The sequence below is a fragment of the Monodon monoceros genome, unplaced genomic scaffold, assembly GCF_005190385.1.
Source record: "Monodon monoceros isolate NGI ecotype Baffin Bay Population unplaced genomic scaffold, NGI_Narwhal_1 Super_Scaffold_5, whole genome shotgun sequence".
Taxonomy (NCBI): Eukaryota; Metazoa; Chordata; class Mammalia; order Artiodactyla; family Monodontidae; genus Monodon; species Monodon monoceros.
Genome location: NW_021703782.1, coordinates 76,085,637 through 76,094,073, shown reverse-complemented (window position 1 = coordinate 76,094,073; position 8,437 = coordinate 76,085,637). Strand labels below are relative to the sequence as shown.

The window sequence follows — 8,437 nt, the reverse complement described above, 5'->3', positions numbered from 1 at the left end:
GCCTGTGTCTACATGACAAAGAGTGGATGAACTGTGGCTTCATGGCTGTTGATATGCTGACACCATGTCTGCCGGTGTATGCATGCATCTGTGATCATGTCAGTTCCAAACACCCCCACTCACCCTCCCTCCCTCTGGAGATGTCACAACCCTAGATGTCCCTCATTTCCTCACCCTGAGGGAACCAGAACTCGGGGGCAGGGGCGGGGGTGGGTGCCAGTGAGGAGGTGTTTAGACAGGAGCACATGTTCCCTCCCAGACTGTGTATGGGAGGGGGAGCCCTATCTTGCACGTATCCTGAAGCCTCCACAGGAAGTGCTCCCCCCCCCAACTTGTTCTCAGTTCCCTGTCTTGTCACCATGGCAACAGTTGCCAGGGGCTCCCAGGGTTGCTAAGATCTGGGTGTGGGAGGCTGCCAAGCCTTGTTGCCAGTAGACACAGAGAATCCTGGGGGAAAGGAAGACTACCCCCACAGTGCTGGCTTTCTGCAGTGACAGGACTGGTCCTTGGACCTCTCCTGTCCCCAAATTGTTCCTATAATTTGTATATGGCAGTACTAGGGTTAGTGGGGGGCTTTAACAGGAAGCTGGAACTAGAATACTGAGATTCACATTCTGAGAAGAAAGGGGCACTCTAGCTTGGCTATTTCTATCTTTAAGGTTGGGAGGTCCTTGGAAATTAGTGACTTGCTTATTCTGTCCCCCATCTCTTATACTTCTTCTCTGGCAATATGTCTGCTTGAGTTCTCCAATGGCTGGTGCTTATTATCTACCTGATGTTTCCACCTGGTATAGGAATACTGCATTGACCCCATTACCCTGGATGCAGACTGACTCCTTCCTGTGGTCAGACTCTTAGCATATCACCTGGATACACACTTCATGCTGACACTTGAGCCCAGAGTTCAGTCCCACAATGAGCCCTAACTTTGGCCTCAGCCTGAGACACTGACCTTGGTGTTAGTCCTAGACCAGAAAGTTCCCTACACCCAGCCTCAGTATAAGCCCTCCTCCTAGACACAGATGAGCCCTAATCTTGATACTGATACTTGAACCATCCACAGATTCAGTTATGATCCTGTACGTTGACTGAACACTGACCAGTGATCTTACTCCCTGGTACTTGCCTCGGGTCTCCCCGACTGTTCTGAACCTACACTGACTAGTACCATAAAGGTTCAAATGGGTTTTTTCTTTGGGGTGAGAGGACAGCACTGGGAATGACCAGCAGAGGGCGTGCAACATCAGGTTCTAAAGGCATGCTTCCCAGAGCCCACCTGGAAAGGGGATTAATAGCTATATTGGGATCTTGGATCTTTTCTGTCAGGTCAGGACTCAGAGCTGGAAGCACAGCAGTTGGTTTAAGAGGTTGAACTAAAAAAAGGTTCCCAACCCAGTGATGCTGATGCTTTGGGGTCACTTGGGTCTGTATAAGCATGGATTTCCCTACAGCTCAGCAGGCCTCAGGGCTGGGGATGCACCAGAAGGTGCTTAATCATATACTGGCATCGCAGGTCTCAAGAGGACTGGACACCTGGGAAGACATTTCACCCCCAACTCCACATTTCTGTCATATGCTCATACAGCTTCACTACCTTCCCTGGTATTCAGTTATCTTTTGGTCCTATTGAGCAGAAATCTGTCTCTCTTCCACCTTTGATCTTAGCTCTGTGCTTGAGGTCACATTGACTTCATTGGTCCCATCTACCAGACATCAGCCATCTGCATCCCTTGAGTCTGCTCCTTGACAGGGTGAACACCTCTCAGGCCTTCACGGGTTCTTCCTCTGCCTTGTATCAATTCCAGGCACTAAGACCATGTTCCCCTGGCTGGGTTTCAGTTTATGATGCCTGGCTCTGGTTAGGTTTTTCCAGGAGTGCTGGTGCAGCATACTAGCCAGCCCGCATCCCTCCTCTGACCCTGAACTTCTTTCCATGTAGCCTCAGGTTACATCAGCTTTTTAGTAGTTCACTCACACCAGGTGAAGACTGCATCCTCTGTTCTCCTTGACCTGCTAAATCACATCTTGCCCGTTTTGTACCTGTTATAATTTTGAAAGGAGTGTTATTATTTATTTATTATTATTTTTAAAGACAAAGATACTTGAAATTAGTGAAATAAAAAACATTTTGGCACTACTTTCTGAGCTTTAGGGCAATCCTTGGGCTTGGAAGTCTCTGTATTTGATGCTTATTTAGATGGGACAAGGAGGGACTCAAGTGCTCACTTCAGCAGCACATATACTAAAACTGGAACATTACAGAGAAGATTAGCATGGCCTCTGCGCAAGGATGACATGCAAATTCATGAAGTGTTCCATGTTTTTGTTTTTGATGAATATTAAAATGTAATAATGTAAAATGAATGTATATATGGATAAATTAGTATATTGCCAAAAAAAAAAAAAAAAAAGAGGGACTGAAGATCCCCAGCTGGCTTGGCTGTGACTTCAGCACTGTGGACAGAGGCCAATGGAAGTTCCCCCGGCTATGCCTGGGACTGTGGGTGGGTGGAAGATGATACACACACAGCCTTCAGGTGGGGCCAGAAATTCTTGCTGCTCACTCAGTGCCTTACAGTGTACCAAGCTCTTTCCTCTCACCAAACGTATTCTGTCCTCACTCAACTATCAGCCCAGGAAGCAGACAAAATGAACTGTTTTCCAGATTTTTACAGATGAGGAAACTGAAGTTTTGCAAGGCCAAACTCCAAGCAACCCTATGAGTGGGATGGGAGAGAGAACACTAATTACTCCATATTTAGCAAATTTAGCAACCACTGCCCTGCTCTGGCTCAAGTGCACTCCTCTTTATCTCTAGGGAAAGTCAGGGTCGGTGGAAGTTTTTGTGGAACTGAGGTTCCAGCCAACCCTGGGAACAAGTGGCAGTTGGTAGCAGGAACAGTGCTGGGAGGCTCTGAAGTTCCAGTCAGGACTGCCCAAATGAGGGTGGGGAAACCTTGCTTGTCATTAAGGTTCACATAGGTCCAGCTTTTATGCCTCTTCCTCTGTCCCAATGCTTGGCTTCACTGAGCCTGGAGATAAGGAAAAGGGATGTGTAGGATGTTATTAAGGTGTTTCTGAGCCTGATGGACCTTCGTGGGAAATTTCCAGGAAGGGTGTGGGAGTCTTTGTGAAGGGGGTGAGTTGTGCAGGTGGTAAGAAATCCTCTGACATGGGCTACAGGTCTGGCTGTGTATGCCTATTCCCTGGGTGTGGAAACGGGAGGTGCTGGACCACACAGCAGCTTTCTTTGAGGTGTACTTTGACAGGCAGCACAATAAAGTAGTTAAGAGCATGGGCACTGAAGCCAGACTACCTGGTTCCCCTGCTTCCTAGCTGTGTGACTTGGAACCTTGAGAAATTCTCAGCCTCTCGGTTCCTCACTTCCTCATCTGTAATACAAATCACATAGGGTTGTTCTGAAGATTAATTCGTTTATGCAAAGCACTTAGAATTGCCCAGTGCATAGTAAGTGCTCAAAAATGTTAGTAATTACAGTTGGCTGTTGAACAATGTGGGAATTAGGAGTGCCAATGCACCCGCTGCAAAAATCCTCTTGTAGCTTTATAGCTGGGTCGCCGTATCTACAGTTCCACATCTGTGGATTCAGCCAACTGAGGACTGTGTGGTACTGTTGTACCTATTTATTGAAAAAAATCTGCATGTAAGTGGACACATGCAACTGAATGGCCTCTGGTCCCTCAGGGGTTAACCATATTTGTATTTGGGGCTACTGTGGTTTTGAGGTAGAATATCTGCCTCTGATCCACAGTCTAGAGATGCTTTCCTGTCTACAAGTACTGGCTCTGTTCTTACCAGGCAAAAGGGATGAATGGAGATTTCATAGTCCTCTGAAAGCTTCTCCAGACCTTAGTTTACCCAGCCCTATCATATCACATTAAAACAATTTGCAAAGATGGGGAGGAAACTCAGACCAAGGAGAGCCCAGAAGACCCGGAGAAACCAGCCAACTAGCTTTCCTACTTTGTAGCTCAGCAGAAACTGGGAAGGGAAAAATGTCTAAAGCTGGCCCTTGGTGTGTGTTTGGGGGCAATACATAGCAGATAGGCTTGGAGGGCTTACCTTTTCCTTAATTTCTTCAAAAACTTTGGCTCTTCTCTTCAGTGCCCTCGTCTCCTCTGTGTCCATGGTGGAGACCCTGCCTCCTCCCACCCCCACCTATCTTATGGGTTCCCTGGAGGCCACAGCTGCTCCTGTTTTAGACTCAGGAATTGGCCGATGATAGGAAACCAAACAGAAACTTGGTAGGTGCCCCAAACAACAGGAAACAAGAAGCCAAAATAGCATCACAATCTTTTTATTATGATTCCCACTGTGCCCAGCCTCTGGGAACATCAGCTCCTTCTGGAGTGAAGGCTGAGCCATGGGGAGGAGCATGCAGCTGGAGTGATGGGAAGACAGGGCTTGAGGATGTTCCCCTCAGCTTACTGTCAAGTTACCTTCCGCAGAAAAGCACATAGGAAGGGCATAAGGGACCAGAGGCCATTGGATCCTCCATTGTTACTTGAGTGCTCTCAGAGCCCTTCTCACAAGCCTGTGTTTGGTGGGGAGACAGATTGGAGGCCATCTCTTATAGGAGGCTAGGCTTGATGGCCTTCGTTTCACCATGGATATGGAAAGGCCTTGTTCCTTACACATTGATGTTCTTATCTGTGGTCATGCCAACCCATGCTATACAAACCGGAATGTGATTGGGCTTCTTAGTCACTGGCCTGAGCAGACCTGACACCCTCTCCATGATCTGGGTCATCGGGGCATTTGGCCCAGAGGGAAGAAAGTTTTTCCTTAGTGCTAGTGGGGTCTATTGAAGATTCTGTAACCTGTTCATTTTCTTTCCTTTCAAGGTTGCTAAAAGCAGTGGCAGCAGAAAAGCAACAGCAGAGAAAATGCCCAGTCCCACCCCACTCCAGCGTGGGCTGTCAGAGCAGGTAGGATGCATTAATACCCCCCAATCAAGAACTCTGTTGTATGGGCTTTAGCTAAGGGCCCAGAGAGAGATTCTGGGCAATTCAAACTAAGTGGCATGGAGAAAGCAGCAATTTTATTCCACTGTAAATAGAGGGGTAAAAAGGGGTTACGGTTACAGGTGCTGCCTGGATGTCCTGAAATTCTGGCATCAATGTTGTTTTGCCTTTTAAACTCCAAGTATGTATCTGCCTTTACTCTGCTGGTTTAAAGGGGACACGCCTGCAGGATCACTAGAGCCTGCCACCAGTCCTTTCTGAAAGTTACTCTTGGCTCTGCGGTGGTCATGGCTGGCCTGTGACCCTGCCATACAGCTTCTTCTGAGCTTCCCTCTTGCCTTTAGGGTTTCTTGCACCAGCTTTCCTGAAGCCACGAGACATGCAGTGGTTGAGGTTGAGGCTTAGAGGCCTAGGCACAATCCTGAGCCCACCCCCCAGAGAGGTGCCCTCTTCCCAGGTGGTTTGATTCTGTGCTTCCCATACTGTTGATAGGAATGGGGGACCCCTATATTTGGCCACTCTAACAAGGCCAGGGTGACATCCCATAGGGAGCACCAGGGCCAGAAAGGCCAGGGTCTGGCCTGCAGCCACAGCTGCTTAGGCTGAGGACAGAAAGAGACAATGTGCTCATAGCTTCAGCCGTGGCTGTCCTCAGAGGAAGAGCTCTTGAAAGGGGTCAGTACCTAGGAGTAAGGAAACTGCTCCATCCCTGGGATCAAAGGGGCCCATTGCTCAAAAGCGCAGAGGCTGAATCTATTGGGGAAGGCTGCTCTCAGGAGAGGAAGCCACGGAGCAGACCTAAAGAGGCTACATGGCCACAGGTATTGCCTCAGCTGACCGTGTCCCTGAAGCTCCATCGTGTCATCAAATGCCCCTGTCTTTAAATCTGAGCATGGAAAAGAGGACTTCTGGGTGAAAAACAGACTTAGGGCAAGTAATCTTCAGAGGAGCATCTGTGTAACCTCAGCCTCCCTTGGATGGGGGGTGGGGCGGGTGGTGCTTGGGAAAAGAACTGATATCTGCAATTTGGGGCAGCCAAGAAGAAAAGACTGAAACATTTTCTCATACTCTTATCAGAGTCAGTCGCTAATTTCTGTACTTGGCAGAATTTCAGACAGTCACAATGATGAAAGGGCTTGAAAAGGAAAGGAAATTGGCTTCACTAGGTTTATACAAGTTTGAACATTTCCATATGTACTGGAGGGGGGCTCCGTGGATTAGGACACTGCAAAGGGAGATCTCAGACGGGGGCTTGGGGTAGAGCTTCTGCAACTCTTGACTGAGGGAGCAATGGAACCTCTCCTTTGGTAAAAAGCTAGATGCCTATGGAGAAGAGGCTGGTTGCTTCTGTGTGCTTTTCTGCTTCCTAGGATTCTTGTGACTGGGCACTCTGTTTTTTGCTGAGGGCAACGTCCCCCGGACCCTTTGCAGCACGCCCCCACTAAGGAAGCTTGCCGCCCTGGAATAGGGAGAGGGTGATCCCAAATGGGCCAGATCCTGTTGTGGAAGAACTCTGGGGTCTGCTTTGCCAGGCCCTGGGATACAGCTGGCCTGATCCAGTGGCCCCCAGTCTTTACCACTCACCCACAGAAAGCTAGAAGCTGCAGCTCCAGAGAGGTAGGCATCGCCTTGGTCTGTGAAGCATCAGGGAACAAGAAGATGGACTGCCAATCCTTTTGATTGATGACGAGGCAGGAGAAAAAGCTACCGAGCTCTCAAAGCCCAGACTTTGTTTTTACTCAAAATGCCCTGTCCATGAGATCAAGCAGCCCAAGGCCATTGACACAGAAGGTGATTTGCCTGAGAGTAAGCAAAAGCCCTTGTGCTTAATGTGCTTTAATCTCAGTGCAAAACCCCAGGGCTGGCTGCTTCGGATGCAGTCCTTGGGCCCAAAAGTCATATGCTTTCTCTTTCTTTCTTTGTTTTTTTTTCTTTTTTTGGCTGGACTGAATAATGGCCCCTCCTACTGATTAGTCTTAGGAGTATGGCTATGGAGTATTTACAAAGAACTGGGGGTTTTGAAATGTTCAGAGCCATACACATGAACCCAGTTCATCTTCTGTATGCTTCCTTTCAGTCCTAAATAATCCAACCTCAGAAGCCTCTTACCTGGCTTCTAGGACTGACTCTAAGGGAGGAGACCATATAGTGCTCTTACCATGCCCCAGGTTACAGCTCTGTGCCTTCCTCTGAGCAGCACTGAGCTGTATGCTGCTGCTTCTATAGAAATGCCTTGAGCAATGGGGTTGTGTTAACTTCTGCATGACTGAGCCAACCCCCTCTCAAATAACTCTTGGTCGTCAGAACTGGCTAACCTAAGCCATTAGCTTGGAAACAGAAACTTGAACTCCAGGGCCTGTGCTTACCTGTAACATACACTGACTGGGGAATTTAATGAGAACTTAGGAAGGACAGCTGGGGCTGGGAGGCCAGGCTTGGTGGCCTTCTGGCAGCCTCTCCTTGCCCCCAAAGTCTTCCCATGCCAGGGCCAGGCCCTAAGCTGGTAGGGAAGGACATGTAGTGAGCAATGGGGAAAAGCAGCAACTCAGGCCATATCTCAGTAACAGGGAGAAGGCAACACCTCTTCCTTCTGTGAGGCTTTGCTGGGACTTTCTCTGTTCAGGAGAGTTGAGATGCAAATCCTCTTCTTAGCTCCAGTGTCTTATCCTCATTGTCAGGTGGTTTGAAAGGAATCCCTTTTGAGGGCTTCTGTGGAGTTGCTCTTTCCTGGGCTATGAAAAAGGCTGGCTCTGTACTCCATACCATGGCACACTTTTCTAGGTCTGCAGTTGAGCTGAGCTGGAAGAATAGAAAAGCATGAGCCTTCTTCTCTCCTCTTCCATCCAGGCCTTGTCCTCACTGGAGCGCAGGCTTTGGGTCTCTGTGGTAGCTGACTTGGGTGAAGCACTTAACCCAGAGGGCTGAGACTCTTGCCATCATACCCGTTCCATTCAGGCCCCTGGGCTCTGGGCCATGAGCACCCACCTAAAAAACAGGGGCCAGGATGGCTCACCTTGGTTTTGGACTGTTCTGTTAAATAAAGACTTTTGGACTTGAAATGACCTGGTTGAGAGGTTCCTAGAATTCTGGGTCCCTGGGAGGGGCTGCCTTCCCTTTTCTAATTAGGACCCCACAGACTAGTTGCCTTCTCTGTCACCAGGAATTGAATTTAAATAAATAATAAATAAATAATAAGTTTAGTGGTGGTTTTCAACCATTTCCCCATCCCACCTGTGGGACATAGTACACACCTACCAGAACAGTGGCTCACCACAGAAGGGATTTGCAGTGTGGGAAGAGGGAGCCTGTCAGCATCTCTAGGAGAGTACGTGAGTCTGATATGCCCCCTTATTAAGAATCACTTGGCCAGAGACTGATCTATTGTGAATCAGAACTGGCCAATAGAAGGGCTGAGTAGAGACCCCCTCGTTTATACCAAGGGCTTCACGAAA

General features: G+C 48.5%; 1 non-coding gene across 1 annotated transcript; it reads left to right on the top strand.

The window, feature by feature from the left end:
* Positions 1–2,218: 2,218 nt before the first annotated feature.
* On the top strand, positions 2,219–2,325 carry LOC114884890. Its single transcript, XR_003790951.1, has one exon. It is a non-coding gene; the product is annotated as a U6 spliceosomal RNA (small nuclear RNA).
* The last annotated feature ends 6,112 nt before the right edge of the window (positions 2,326–8,437 follow it).